The 15,211-nt window shown below is 35.3% G+C and overlaps 1 long non-coding RNA gene and 1 other non-coding gene across 2 annotated transcripts in view; one reads left to right on the forward strand and one right to left on the reverse strand.

The window, feature by feature from the left end:
• Window positions 1-15,211, reverse strand: part of LOC140848699 (uncharacterized) — an 82,014-nt gene that overhangs the window by 39,519 nt on the left and 27,284 nt on the right. The gene's annotated exons all lie outside the window — the stretch shown is intronic.
• LOC140849331 (U6 spliceosomal RNA) lies at window positions 1,223-1,329 on the forward strand. The gene has a single exon (XR_012131071.1). It is a non-coding gene; the product is annotated as a U6 spliceosomal RNA (small nuclear RNA).

The following is a 15,211-nucleotide window of genomic DNA, read 5'->3' on the forward strand; positions in this document are numbered from 1 at the left end:
GTAATTTGTGACAATGAGTGCAGACATAAATAAAACATCAGACCCATCAAATAAAAAGTACAATGCAGAGAATTAATATAGACTAACACAAGGAGGGACTAAATGGTTAATTTATATAGGGTTGTCATAGCTGATGCTTGTGCATAACCTCTCGAATGTGCCCCAAATATCGCCACCCCCTGGTCTTCATGTCCACATAAATATCTTCATTGAATGTGTACTTTATTTATTGACTCACTTCTAATAAAGAGTACAGCAAAAGTGGTGGGATATCACTTCTGAGATGAGATTGCAAAACCACTGTGGCTCCGTCTTGGGCTTACTCTTTGGAGAGTGCACATGGCAAGGAAACAATCTCTCTCACCAACATGAGTGAGTTTCCTCCTCTAGTCAAATACTGCAGTTCTAGCTGACAGTTTGAAGCCTGTGAGAGATGCTGAGCTAGAATCACTGAGTTACACTTGGATTCCTGACCCAAAGAAACTGGAGGTAAAAACCATTTCTTGTGCAAAGATGCTATGTTTTTCATGTTTATTACACAGCAATAGAAAATATTCATATCTGGGTGCCTGGAATAGCAAAGCTGCCATAACAAATATCAAAAATGTGGAAGGAGTTTTGGACTAGGCAGCAAGTTTTTAGGAGAGTTTTAATAAAGGCTTACCATGTCTTGAATACACTGTTTTGGACTTTGAGGATGCTACAGGTGGAGGTTTACACAAAAGTGCAGGAAATGTTATTGAAAATGAAGGGAATATTAGCAGAATATTTAGCAGCCTTGTTATGGGAAATTATATGAAATGGAGAAAACATGTCTAAAGAACAGGGTGATATCACTGATGGGATTTCAAAACAAAATGCTGAAGATGTCACTTGGTTTCCTTTTGCTGCATATAGTAAAATTTAAGATTAGTGAACTAAATAGAGAGAAGAGCTGGTAAACAAAAAGAGCCAGATCTTGATGGTTTTGAAGATTCTCAGCCTTTCTACACAGCAAAAGATAAAAATAAACAATGGCTCTGAGCAAACATCAAACCCAGGGTTTTGCCTGAAGAACATGGTCTAAAGAAGAAGCTGATGGTGTTACTATGAAACTTTTAAGACCTGCAAAAATTTTGTCTCATTATCCTGTTCAGTCACACAAAAAAACTTAGAGAGATTAAAGATGTGTCTCACAGATTCTCTCAATTAAGCCATAGGGTCTTTAAAAAGACTAGGAACAGTGCTCGCTTCGGCAGCACATATACTAAAATTGGAACAATACAGAGAAGATTAGCATGGCCCCTGCACAAGGATGACACGCAAATTCATGAAGTGTTCCATATATATATAAAAAAAGACTAGGAACAACAAATGCTGGCGATAATGTGGAGAAAGGGGAACCCTCCTACACTGCTGGTGGGAATGTAAACTAGTTTAACCCTTGTGGAAAACAATATGGAGGTTCCTCAAAAAACTAAAAATAGAAATACCATTTGACCCAGGAATTACTCCAAAATAACAAGTTCTCAGATTCAAAAAGACATATGCACCCCTATGTTTATTGCAGCACTATTTACAATAAACAATATATGGAAGCAACCTAAGTGTCCATCAGTAGATGAATGAATAAAGAAGAGGTGGTACATATACACAATGGAATATTATAGAGGTGATACATATACACAATGGAATATTATTCAGTAATAAGAAGAAAACAAATCCTACCATTTGCAACAACATTGATGGAACTAGAGGGTATTATGCTCATTGAAATCAGCCAGGCAGAGAAAGACAAGTACCAAATTATTTCACTCATTTGTAGCGTATAACAATGCAGCAAAACTGAAGGAACAAAACAGTGTGAGACTCACAGACTCCAAGAAGGGACTAACAGTTACCAAAGGGGAGGGGTGGTGGTGGGTGGGTAGGGAGGGAGGGATAAGGGAATTGAGGGGTATTATGATTAGTACACTTGGTATGGGAGGGATCATGGGGAAGACAGTGTAGCACAAGAAGTAGTGACTCCTACACTGATAGACAGTGACTGCAATGGGGTATGGGTTGGGGGACTAGATAATATTGGTGAATGTATTAACCACATTGTTTTCATGTGAAACCTTCATAAGAGTGTATATCAATGATACCTTAATAAAAATGAAAGGCCATAGGGTATTTAAGAAGCTTAAGGAAATTGTCCAGCTGTCATCTCAGGAGGACCATGAGATATGGAAGGGGCATATAGAAGAGTATAGAGACATGGCTCTTTAGTAAACTCCCATGAGAGTCACAGGTGGCCCACAGAGTTTTTGAAAGAATTGTATCAGCAGAAATACCGCTAGCATAGAAAGGACATAGAGATAGCATAAAATATAAAGAACTAGCTGGACCCTCACAATTCTACTGGCAGGAAGTAAGCTGAAAGCATGTATTATGTTTCATGAAAAGGAAAGAATCCTCAGAATGAAACCAAGAGCCCAGAGTATGGAGCTGAGAATCCAAATAATTATTTTTAGGCTTTGAAAACTCATCAATAAACTTCCAACATTTACCTTACTGGGTTTCAGAATTGCTATAGACCAGGGACTTCTTTTTGCCTCATTCTTGAAGATGACCGTCTTTAGCAGTTTTACTATTCCTGTTCCACTATTCTATTTTGCATGTATGTGTATGGATAAGATATGTATATTGTCTCCTTAGTTTCATAATTCTACAAATCAAGGAGAACCATATTCAAACAGCTATAGTCATATTCTTGAGAAACCTCATCTACATCTACACCAGTTCAAAATGATCAGATTCTGGATCTTTAGCTCTTGCTGGATAGACTTTTGGAAACCTTGGGATGGGGTACGTTTTGCACATGGAAGGGACATGAATCATCGGGGCCCTTTAGCACAGACTGATGTGAAGTAGCCTCTAAGATAGCCCTGAAAGATTCTCACTTGCTGGTGTTCATGACCTTGTGTAAAACCTTCTTCTTAGGTATGGGTTAGGTTTATTCACTAGATTCTAATGAACAGAATACATCAGAAATGATAAGATGTCATGCCTCTAAGATTAGTTTAAGAAGAAGACTATGAATTCCACCTTGGGCTGGAGGAGAGGGCTTTCCATCTCTTGCTGACTCACTCTGAGGGAAACCAGCTTCCATATTTTAAGAAGCGCACTCAACTAAGCCATTTATTACCCACAAAAACCACAAAAACTGATATAATAAATGTTTGTTGTTTTAAGTGATTAAATTATGTTCTGATTTGTTTAACAGCAATATTTAAATAATACAATTTACCCAAGGAGAAACGTTTAAGCTGATAGATACATTAAATGAAGGAGACATCCAATCCCATTTTAGTTATAGAACACAGCTAATGTAAAGATTCTAGAGGAATTACAAATATATTGTACTCAGAACCAGAAAGAAGGTTTATACATTTCTTATTCTGGAGACAGTAAAAGCAGTATTACGAAGTGAACTTGAAAAGATAGGAAGAGGTCAATTTATTTAAAGCTGTAAAGGCCAAGGCTATGAGTTTGGATTTATTCCACATTTGGTGGAGACTCAGTGATGGATTTTCAGCAGGGGAAGAATTTATCTCAAAAATTTACTCTTGCTGTTTTTAAAGAATGGATTAGGTGGAAGAGGGGAGCAAAGAAGAGAGGGAAGTTGACATAGATGTCTTTTAAAAAGCTATGACATTATTCCTGGAGACAATGATGGAAACTTAGAGTGGAAAGCTGGCAAAGATATGTAAAGATTTGAAGTAGATTCTGAAGGTCATTCCATGAGGACTTCCTTATAGAATGAATGAGAGGAATGAGTACATAAGATTATTGACTAGAGCCAGAGGATGAAAGACTCATATTATCTTACATACCCAACTAAATCGCAAGTACTTTACAGTCATAAATCTCATATTATACTTCTTCTAGAACCACACAATTCCTAATAGACAGTGTTTTATGGGGTCTACAATAATACATGCACATTGATTAGAGAAGTCTCATTTATTCTAATGGTCATGGGTTCTTGCCAATACCTTTCATGAACTCCTTTAAGTTGATATTTCTGCCAGAAACAAAAGGTACTAGCTAAGAACAATTACTAAACATTTTTCTGTAACTAAAAGAATTTAGAAGGAAATAGGGATATGAAAGCATAGCAAAGAACAGCTAAAGGAAAAACCAATTATGTGTACATTGGTTGACTCCTTGAGTGACAGTTTTGTTATAACCATATCTTTTAGCATTCACTAGTCTCCCCAATGTGATATTTTTTCTATATATTCTGTTTGGCTTTATATTTTTAGGACTGCAGTTTCACAAAAATGCCAGGTGTTATACATAAGCCTGGATAAAATTAAATTAATAAGGTCCCCCAAAGTGCTATTGATTTTGGCTTAACAATCTCCATATAGGGTGATTTCTTCCCTTGTGCTTCTCCAACTATTTTCAATCAAATATAGGATCTGTGTTTTATAATCTTCAGAAATTTCCACTTAAACCATATGTGGCATTTGCCCGTGATACTAATTATCATGAAGGTTTCAACATGGACTATAGGAGAGGAAAACATTTGCTACTGTGCTGTTTGAATGGTTAATCATAAGCTTTCAAAGACTCCAATAGAATTTACATATGACACCATTTTGTGGTGTGAGCTTGAGTATTTTCAGATGTCTCCATTTCATTTGGTGTCATTTCTTCACAGTAATCATCACTCAGCTGCTTCTCACCAGCCTTAGATTGTAGGCTAGAGAAATGATTCAGCCCAATTCCTTTCCTTGGATTTTTGCAACTTTGACAAAATTGGGAGCAAATTTCCTGTTTCATCTTTTTTTGAAATACTCTCCAAGATTCTAATAGTTGTTTTTAAATAGTGTCATTTGAAACTTATAATTTATCTTTATAGTGTACAACCCCATTATAACATCAGACTCCTTTAGACAAGTAATATATTAAGCAGAGAGGATTTTCTTATCTTCCTATTGCAAATATAATGATTAACTTTACATATCTTAATTAGGCCTTGATTAACTTATATATCTCAGTTAAGACTTCATATGTGCAATATGTGTCCAAAGTGTAATACCTTGACTTTTTCTTTAAAATGGATTAGTCTACTTTTGAGCATTTTATTAACTAATAGGATGAAAGCCTACTAAAAATGTAGAACTGAATTTTTTTCTGTTAGATTTTTTCTATAAAATCACAATAGTTTAAAACTTCCAAGTATTGTAGAAAATTAGTGCTAGTATCAATGGCAATAAAATTATTGAGAAGAATTAAATTCAAAGTTTAAATTAGCATGATTATTATATATCTAAATAGTGTTTGCCAGAGGGAAAGTTGGGAAATTTATAATGATTTTAAATGCTATCTATACCTTAGATCATTGTAGCATTCACCAAAGAAGAATTTGGAATTAGTTGAGATCTCAGACCCACTGAAAGGGAGTTAATCATTACAGCCATTCTTTTCTAATTCATTAATTTATTCATTCAATAGGCATTTTGGAACATCTATGATATTTAAATAATTTTTACAATAAAATGAGGGATATAAATATAGATGAGCTTTTAAAAAGCTCATAATTTATGAATAAAGATAATACATAAAATATAATAAGACAGGTTAAAAATGATAAATTCTCAATAAAGGAAATGTAAAATTGTGATGCACTATAGGAGATGGAGAGACATTTCTCTAGTATAATAAATAGAGCCCTGAATTAAGAGTCAGGAAAGCTGGATTCAGATCTGAGGTACTTCTCTTGCTATTTGTACATCTTTTTTGAGCCTCAACTTACTAATCTACAGAAATTAATTTAAGAAATGTAGGTTACCAATAAACATTGCTATCATTATTAGCCAGATATACTGCCAACAGTATATATAATTCTTCTAATAACTCAAAGGAAGATGTATGTATTACTATCTACATTTTTTGTGTAAAGAAGTAGTTCATAGAGATTATGTGCCCTTTTAACATGACCACCAATAAATGAAGTAGGATTAGAAATCAAATTTGTTTAAACCCATACATTTTCACTGCCCTGTACCGCAAAACACACATGAAACGTTGTCACTGCTACTGTTGTTACCCTTTATTGTAACTCTTCCCCTTCACTGCTTCATTTAGTTTTCCACTGTTAAATTGACCACTAAAAATGGTTGGTTGAGTTGGCCATAAGTTGAGTTGGTTGATTGCCATATATCCTCACTTGTGCAGAATCCTAAAAATGTTTAAAGCAGCACCTCACATAGGAAGATTTTAATTTTCTTTTGAATATATATGCTATGTGTGTGTATATATTTATATGTATGTACTTTCAAAAAAGGATAGAATAGAATTTCAATGTAATAAATAATTACTATCTATGTTATAACCTTATATTAAGCAGTCTAAAAACCCAAAAATGCTCTCAAACTGTAGTCTTTCCTCTTCCAGTGTTGGTGATGATAATATGTGTAGTTCCTTACCATTCAAGATGATTATGTCAGAATCATCCTCAAGGTAGTCATGTCCTCCCTCATTCACTGTTCCCAAAGTTAATTAACTTTGACTTCTTAAGCTTTGTTGTTGGATCTTATTTTCAAACTTTTAATCTATAAATTCTTTAGTACCAACCTCTCCATGTCTTTATAAACTAAAACTTTGAAACTGAAACTTTGTAACTAACACCAGTCCCTTAATTCTAATCTTTCCAGTGGAAAATATATCATGAGGATTATATTTCACCCTGTGTATAATAAACCCCAGCTCATATTGACACATGTTCACTTTTAGGCCACAAAGCCTTCTTTTATTTTGTGATATTTTATTCTATTTTCATTTTTGCTGGAGAATGTATAGTAATTGAATTTCCTCATTGTTCAATTTAAAAACTTTTACAGGTGAACAAGAAACATAATGAATGTTGAGTGTGCCATCATAATGTATCATTTTGATTTCTTCTACATCTCATCGATAATTCTGGTTTTCTTCCCAAATTAAAAGATATTTTAAATACATTAAACCCCATTTATTTAAATATTTTAAAAACAAAATATGATTTATAGTTCATAACCCATAAGGTATTAAATAAAATACCTGAAATTTTATGTCATTTCCATGAAAAATTAAAATCTAATAAAACCATTCATACATTTTTATAGATTCTTTTAGATCTAATAATGTAATCTAACAAATAATCAAGTATATATTCCTCTAAGTTGTATCCATATTAGTATTGATTCATTAGTTGAATTATTTCTGTGTTTAAACTATGAATCAATCACAAGTATTCACAAAAAGATTATTTTTCTTAGGAAAATATTTCTTAGAGAGATGCTATTAAATGTCCTTGAAAAATATATTCCACAGGAAAATGTATTCAGCAAATGCTGCCTGCTCTATAGCTCCATCTAGGAAATTTACATGCATTTTCTAGCGAAGGCTCTAAGAAATTCTGGAGTAAAGAAACCTATTTTGCTTTGTTTAACAAACCATTGTCAAATTAATTTGAATAGGAAACACCATCTTCATACTATGTCATGTCAGTATGGGAAATGCTGAGCTAACAGGCAGGACATTAGACATAATGCACTGAGAATCTAGATAACCTAATTTCCTGCAAGTGTACCACACGAATTAGAGTTTATCTTCAGAGTAATTAAACAATTTTATGTTTTTGTTTAGAAAATGTTCATCTCAAATATTTTATCATGTGATAATATGAAAGCCTGTGCTAAATAGTAAATAAGCTTAAATATTACATCTCTAAAGTGTTTAGAAAAATATTTTTCGAGATTTAAGATTTGGCTAGTCATTTTTTCTAGGCTGGCAAATCTTCTGTCAATTGTCCCTACACTTTTAAAGTAAATGATGTCACAAATTATTCCACTTGGCTGCTGGAAGAATAACAATGTTTTGCTAATGGCCATGTGTCCTGGTCTGGAAAAGGAGTCTTTTCCAGAGTATATGAAATTGGAATTCTCACAAAATCAAGAAACTGCAGATTAGTTGAAGAAATTATGTGAAGTGCTGAATTGACAAAAATCTCATTTAGGAAGAGTAGGTGATAACAATAACCATTACCAGTTGTTCAGTGTTAACCAGGTGCCAGTGTTCCAACCAGGGAAACACGGGAAACTTCCATTTGGGCTGATATTGGTAAAGGGCCACACAGTGTTTGCCTCATGCCATCGAAAACATGGCTCTTTGTAACAAGTGCTCCTCAATGATAATCTGACCTCAGGTGATATTTTGACTACTGTGTAACTCAGCACTTGTCAGTGGGTGAAGATATAATGGGGGAGGGGGGGAGAAAGTAGTGATAAGAATTTTTAAACATATTTATTTCTCCTGTGTTAGATAATTCTTTCATCCTTTGATTTATGGCATTTTGTTGTTAGAGAAACAGTATCCAGTGTCACAATGGCATCATGGGAATTAAAGAGGATTCATCTGTTTTCCTCTTGACAAGTACCCAGTTTGAAGCCTGCATCCTTCTTAAACTAATAAGCAAAAGACAATTCCTCCAGGATATCTTATTACTCCTTCCATCTTCTCCCATTTGGTTCACTAACCATTTTTTATATTTGTCCATTGCTAATAGGATTTCTTTCAGAATTTTTCCTGAAATGGAGTTGCTCCAAAATGCTGTAATTTTTCCTACTATCAAAGTTATTTTAAAGCTTTTTGAAAGAATTTACCACACCAGTCATAAGGGGCTAATGTCTTTTTTGCTGAGAAACCTCTATTGATGTGAGACCATAGTTGCAGTGTTCTAAGAAAAGAATTCTGCCCTCCTGATTCTATGATATTGAATATTATCACATTTAATTTAGGTAATCTTCCTAATGATGGATAGAGAGTAATAGATTTCTTTCAAAGGAGATTATAAACCTGAATTTGTAACTGCACAAACCATCAATTGGATACTTTAACCAGAAGACAAGTGCTAATTAATTAATATGCCCATGATATTTTCCTAAGATCAAGTAAGATCTGAGCATGACATGAGGTATAACCTGGCCCCACCACTTTTCAGTGAGGTAGCCATAGATAGGTCATTTATCCTCTGCCAGTTTCAGTTTTTTGTTTTGGAAAATGAGGCTGTTACTTGCCATGTGTACCTGAGAGTTGAAGTGAAGTTGATTTCATGGGGCTTTGTGAACACTCAAAGCTCTGTAAACTCAAAGAAGTATACAAAGGTGTTAGTTAGTATTGATAGTAATTGTTTCTTCAAGTAATTAATTTAAAAATAATAACTGTAGGAAGTGCCAAAGGATTTTTAAAAAGTTCATTTCAATCCCGGGGCTCTAATGAAATTCCAGCAGAGGGTCCATGTATTTTCTATGGTCTATTTAAAATAAAACTGATCCTTGATTGTCTTGGAAAAGAAAAAAGGCAAGAGGCAGGCTCAAACATTATCAATTTAACAACTGACATTTATTTTCTTAATACATGTGTGCTTATTATGTTCAAATAAAAAATTGAAAATATCCCAATTTGAACAGAATTAAGGACACATCAAACTATCTCTCCTGAGGTCAAAGAGCAGATGTTTCTATTTGCTAGTTATTATCCATAATTAGGTGTTTTCACATCATTTCTGATACAGGGTTCCAGAAATTCAAGGGGTGCCAACTAGAAATGAATTCAGTGTAAGAGGTTACTATTCTGGCACAGATTAAGTCATTTTATGGAACACTCCTATTGAATACAAATAAAGTATATTTTTCTCCAATGTGATTTAATTGAAATAAGAAGAGGTGACTATTAAAAGAGGCACATATTAAAAAAAACACTTCTATTTTGGAGAATTGTATTTTCATAAGCTGTTGTCCTTAAATAGGTCATACAAAAACTCAGTCATTTAAATTATTCCCAATGCTTTTTTTTCAATACAAAATTTATATCCTTTTTTCTTTAATATTTCCTAAGTTTAGATGGCATATTAGTATGTTCAGTCTTCTGTAACAAAGCACTATAGACTGGGTGACTTAAGAGCAGACATTTCTTTCCTCATAGTTCTGAAGGCTGGAAATCTGAAATCAGAGCTAGCATGTTCAGTTTCTGGTGAATTCTTCCTTTCTGGCTTGTAGATGGCATATTCTTATGGTGTGGGCACATTGCCTTTCTTTGTGTATTTATGGGGAAAGAGAGACAGGAAACTCTCTAGTATCTCTTCTTATAAGGACACTAACCCTACTGGAGTAATGCCCCACCCTAAATTGACCTTATTTAATTTTAATTACTTCCTTATCGGCCCCATCTCCAAATACAGTCATATTAGGGGTTGGAACTTCAACATTTGAATTTGGGGCAGGGGTGGGGACACAAATATTTAGTCCAGGAGAGATGGAAATTCAAAAACAAATTCTATTTTTTATTTTCTCCTTTATATGTTTTCATTTGGCCCTTTATTCATAGAGCCATCGATCAAAATCCACAGTATAGTAGGCATTTTGCTAGATTCTAGAGAACAAAATCAAACAAAAAAATACAAATGAGCAAGTCATGGATCCTTAAGGAATCCATCTTCAGTGATGATGACTTATATATAAACAAATGTGAGAGCTATGAAAATTCTCTCCCTTGTGAAAAAAAATATGTCAGCACAGGTGAATTCTATGATGAAGCAGGATAAATCATCTACAGTAGAGACTGTAAAATTAATTCAGATTTCTGCTTCTAGCCAAGATAGAGTAATAGGTACTCTCCTGCCTGAAACAAACACAAATCAAGAAAAATATATAAAACTGGTTTATAAGACAATGCAAGATAGTGATCCCAGGGAAACAGGAATATACAAGATGAGTTCTATAATTTTCCAGATTACTTGAGAGAATTTCCAGGCCACAGCACAAGGAGGGGAAACTTGTGCACAGCCTGACAAGCTCCTTGAATCCTATAGATTGAGCTGAGTCTGGAAAGACCAAGGTAGCTAGAGATCACAGGACAGAGCACCAAAGGAAGAGGGTTTCAGAGAGGGAGAATGCCAGAGAACTGCAGGGGATCTCTGTATATTCAGCAGAGTACTGATTATCTCATGTGTGTGAAGAAATGATAAAAGATGGCAGAAAAACAACCCAAAGATTACATGGAATAAAACCCAACACTCACACGGGGCATTGAGAATCTTGCCTGTCCCCACCAAGCACACTGGAAAAGCTCATAATTCTGAGGACATTGTATGGAATACTCAGAAATGTGTCTGCAGAATGCTTAGTAGTGGACATAATAAGCTCTAGGTATTATGTGGAACACAGCTCTGGTCCTCCCTAGCAAATACTTACAGCAAGACCCAGAAGGATCAAACCATCTCTAAGTAATTAAATTGAATCCTCGTACAAAACTCAAGAATAGTTATAGGAATTCAAAATACCCTACACCCTAAATGATACAATTCACTGTGGCTCAGATACCATGAAATGTTACCAGATATGCAAAACAGGAACTCATGACCCTTGCAGGATGAAAAGAAAAAGCAATTGATCAATCAAACCCAGAACAGACAAACCCAGACCTAATGCTAACAACTTGTTAGAATTAGTAGACAAGGAAATTAACAGTCATGAAAACTATTCCATAGCTTGACCTAGGTTGAATAAGTTGAAAATAAAAGGAAAGGTATTAAAAATATTTTTAGAAGTCCTAAATTAAACTTCTATAGGTAAAAGTTAAAATGAGAGGAAACACACACCGAGTTGGATTAATGACAGATTAAACATAGTGTAAAATAATATTAGTGAACTTGAGGATATTAGAGTAGAAGCTATCCAAAATGAAACCCATAGAAAAAAAATTTTTTAATGAAAAGAAGGTCAGTGAGCTATAAATGGTTTTAAGTAGCCTATTATTTGTGTAACTGAAAAATCTGAAAGGAGAGGGCTGAAGAAATAATGGCCAAATACACTCCAAAATGGATTTTAAATGATAAACCCACAGGTCCAAGAAGACCAATGAACCTCAAATACATAATATGTGAGCAAACACCTACCACATGAAGATAACTACAGTAAGGTATATCATAGTATATCATGATCCAGTCAGTCAAATGAGTGCTAAAGAGAAATTCTTAGAAATATAAGGAATGGAGGGAACATACTACCTACAGAGGGAACAAGATAAGGTTGACAGCAGATTTCTTTTCTTGTTGAAATAATGCAAGTAAGAAAATAGTTAAGGATATATCTTTAATATATGAAAAAGAAAATATTTCTACCTCCAGTTTTATACAAAACAAAAATATATTTCTAAAAAGAAGGCAACATAGACTTTCTCAACATACAAAAGGTGAAAGAATTCATCACCGTAAGACTAACATTACAAGAAAAGTGAAAGCCCTTCAGGAGAAGAAAAATGATACAAGACAGAAATGTTTATCTATATAAATGATTGTAACTCAGTCAAAGAAGCCATGAAAGAGAGAAATGAAAATATTTTAAATGGAATGAAAATGAAAATATTGTATATATCAAAATTTGAAAGATGCTGATAAAGCAGTACCTAGTGAGGAGTAGATTTCTAGCATCCAATTCTCAGTTAAGTGAAGAATAAATGTCTCAGGTGAGAGACCTCATTTTCTACCACACACATACACACTACACACACACAAAAGAGCAAATTAAAATCCAAGTAAACAGAAGAAACGATAAAAAAGAAAAATCCAAGAGAAAAATCAAAGAAAAAGAAAAATACAAGAGAGAATAATCAATGAAACCAAGCTGGATCCTTAAAGAGGTAAAAAGAAATTGACAAATCTTCATCCAGATTGACCAATAGAAAAAAAAATGAGGAGACAAAAATGACCAATGTTTGGACTGAGAGAGGTGATGTCAGGACAGATTATATAAATATTATAAGGCCACTAAAAGAATATTGTAGTAAAAGATGGTGGCATGAGAGGAGAGACAGAGGCTTCCTCCTAAAACTGGATACAATTAGAAAATTGAATTGGTGCAACTAATCCTGAGAGAGCAACAGGAAAGAGGATGGCATCAGACTGCACACACCTGGAGAAAAGAGCAGACCTCGGCGAATGGGGTAACGTACCAGAGCTGTGGCTCCACGGGACCCGAGCCCCTCCCAAACCCCAGCTGACTGGCGGGAGGAAGACAAATGGAGTAGGGAGGGAGTGGAAGGCTTGGGACTGCTGAATACCTAGCTCCGGAGATTTGCTCTGGGAGCACAAACCTACATTTCATTGTGCTTTCATGAGACTCGCATGACTACTGGGTTGGAAAGTTAATACAGGCAGAGTTCCTGGGGAGACTGGGATTCCAGCTGCTTGTGGAAAGCAGGGATTCATATCCAGCTGCTCTGGGACATAAACTTATAGCTGTGTGACTGACCCACTCATGCAGGCAGGGGAGACAGGCACAGCAGCCAGGAGACAGGGAAGAGCTCTTTCCTACCCCCAGGCACCAGTACCTCTCCCCTGCAACCCCTGACATTGATTGCTTCAGGGGCTCAGCAGCTCCAGAATAGAGCTTCCAGACTATAGAGGGCGCCATATACAAACATGAAACACCAAAGGAACCTTGTCCAGAGAAAACTGTTAATACAACTCTCGAGAAAGATTTAAATGATATGGACCTCATGACTCTTTCTGAAAGGGAGTTCAAAATAAAAATCATCAACATCCTAAAGGAGGTATGGAAAGATATCCAAGAACTCAGGAATGAATTCAGGTCAGAGATCCAATCGTTAAAGAACACGATGGAGGGTATGAAAAGCAGGTTGGATATGGTGGAGGAGACAATAAATGAAATAGAAACTAGAGAAGAGGAATACAAAGAAGTTGAGGCACAGAGAGAAAAAAGGATCTCTAAAAATGAAAGAATATTGAGAGAAATGCATGACCAAACCAAGCGGAACAATATTCGCATTAGAGGGACACCAGAAGAAGAAGAGAGAGAGAAAGGGATAGAAAGTGTCTTTGAGGAGGTAGTTGCTGAAAACTTCCCCAATCTAGGGAAGGACATAGTCTGTCAGGCCATGGAGATCCACAGATCCCCCAACACAAGGGACCCATGGAAGACAACACCAAGACACATAGTAATTAAAATGGGAAAGATCAAGGATAAGGACAGACTGCTAAAAGCAGTCAGAGGCAGAAATAAGATCACATACAAAGGAAAGCCCATCAGACTAACATCAGACATCTCAGCAGAAACCTTACAGGCCAGAAGGGAGTGGCATGATGTATTAAATGCCATGAAGCAGAAGGGTCTGGAACCAAGATTACTTTATTTGGCAAGATTATCATTTAAATTTGAAGGAGGAATTAAACAATTTCCAGATAAGCAAAAGCTAGGAGAGTTTACCATCTATTCTGGATGGACTGCCATAGATGGTGTGTTCCTAGGGTTGGATAGCTGTCACCAGAGGTAGTAAAATCAAGGTAGAGAGGGTGGAGCAGCTGATTGTGAGGCAAATGCAAAATTAATTTGACTATCCCCAAAGTCAATCAAGGGGTAGACAAAAAGTACAGAATTTGATACCTAATATATAAACAATGCAGGAGGAAAAAAAAGAAGGACCCTTAGATTGTGTTTGTAACAGCATACTAAGTGAGTTAAGTTAGACTCTTAGATAGTAAGGAAAGTAACCTGGAACCTTTGGTAACCACGAATCTAAAGCCTGAAACGGCAATGAGTACATACCTATCGATAATCACCCTAAATGTAAAGGGACTGAATGCACCAATCAAAAGACACAGAGTAATAGAATGGCTAAAAAAACAAGACCCATCTATATGCTGCTTACAAGAGACTCACCTCAAACCTAAAGACATGCACAGACTAAAAGTCAAGCGATGGAAAAAGATATTTCATGCAAACAATAGGGAGAAAAAAGCAGGTGTTGCAGTACTGGTATCAGACAAAATAGACTTCAAAACAAAGAAAGTAACAAGAGATAAAGAAGGACATTGCATAATGATAAAGGGCTCAGTCCAACAGGAGGATATACCCATTATAAATATATATGCACCCAACAAAGAAGCACCAGCATATATGAAACAAATACTAACAGAACTAAAGGAGGAAATAGACTGCAATGCATTCATTTTAGGAGACTTCAACACACCATTCACTCCAAAGGACAGATCCACCAAACAGAAAATAAGTAAGGACACAGAGGCACTGAACAACACACTAGAACAGATGGACCTAATAGACATCTACAGAACTCTACACCCAAAAGCAACAGGATACACATTCTTCTCAAGTGCACATGG

Source organism: Manis javanica, chromosome 4, assembly GCF_040802235.1.
Source record: "Manis javanica isolate MJ-LG chromosome 4, MJ_LKY, whole genome shotgun sequence".
Classification (NCBI taxonomy): Eukaryota; Metazoa; Chordata; class Mammalia; order Pholidota; family Manidae; genus Manis; species Manis javanica.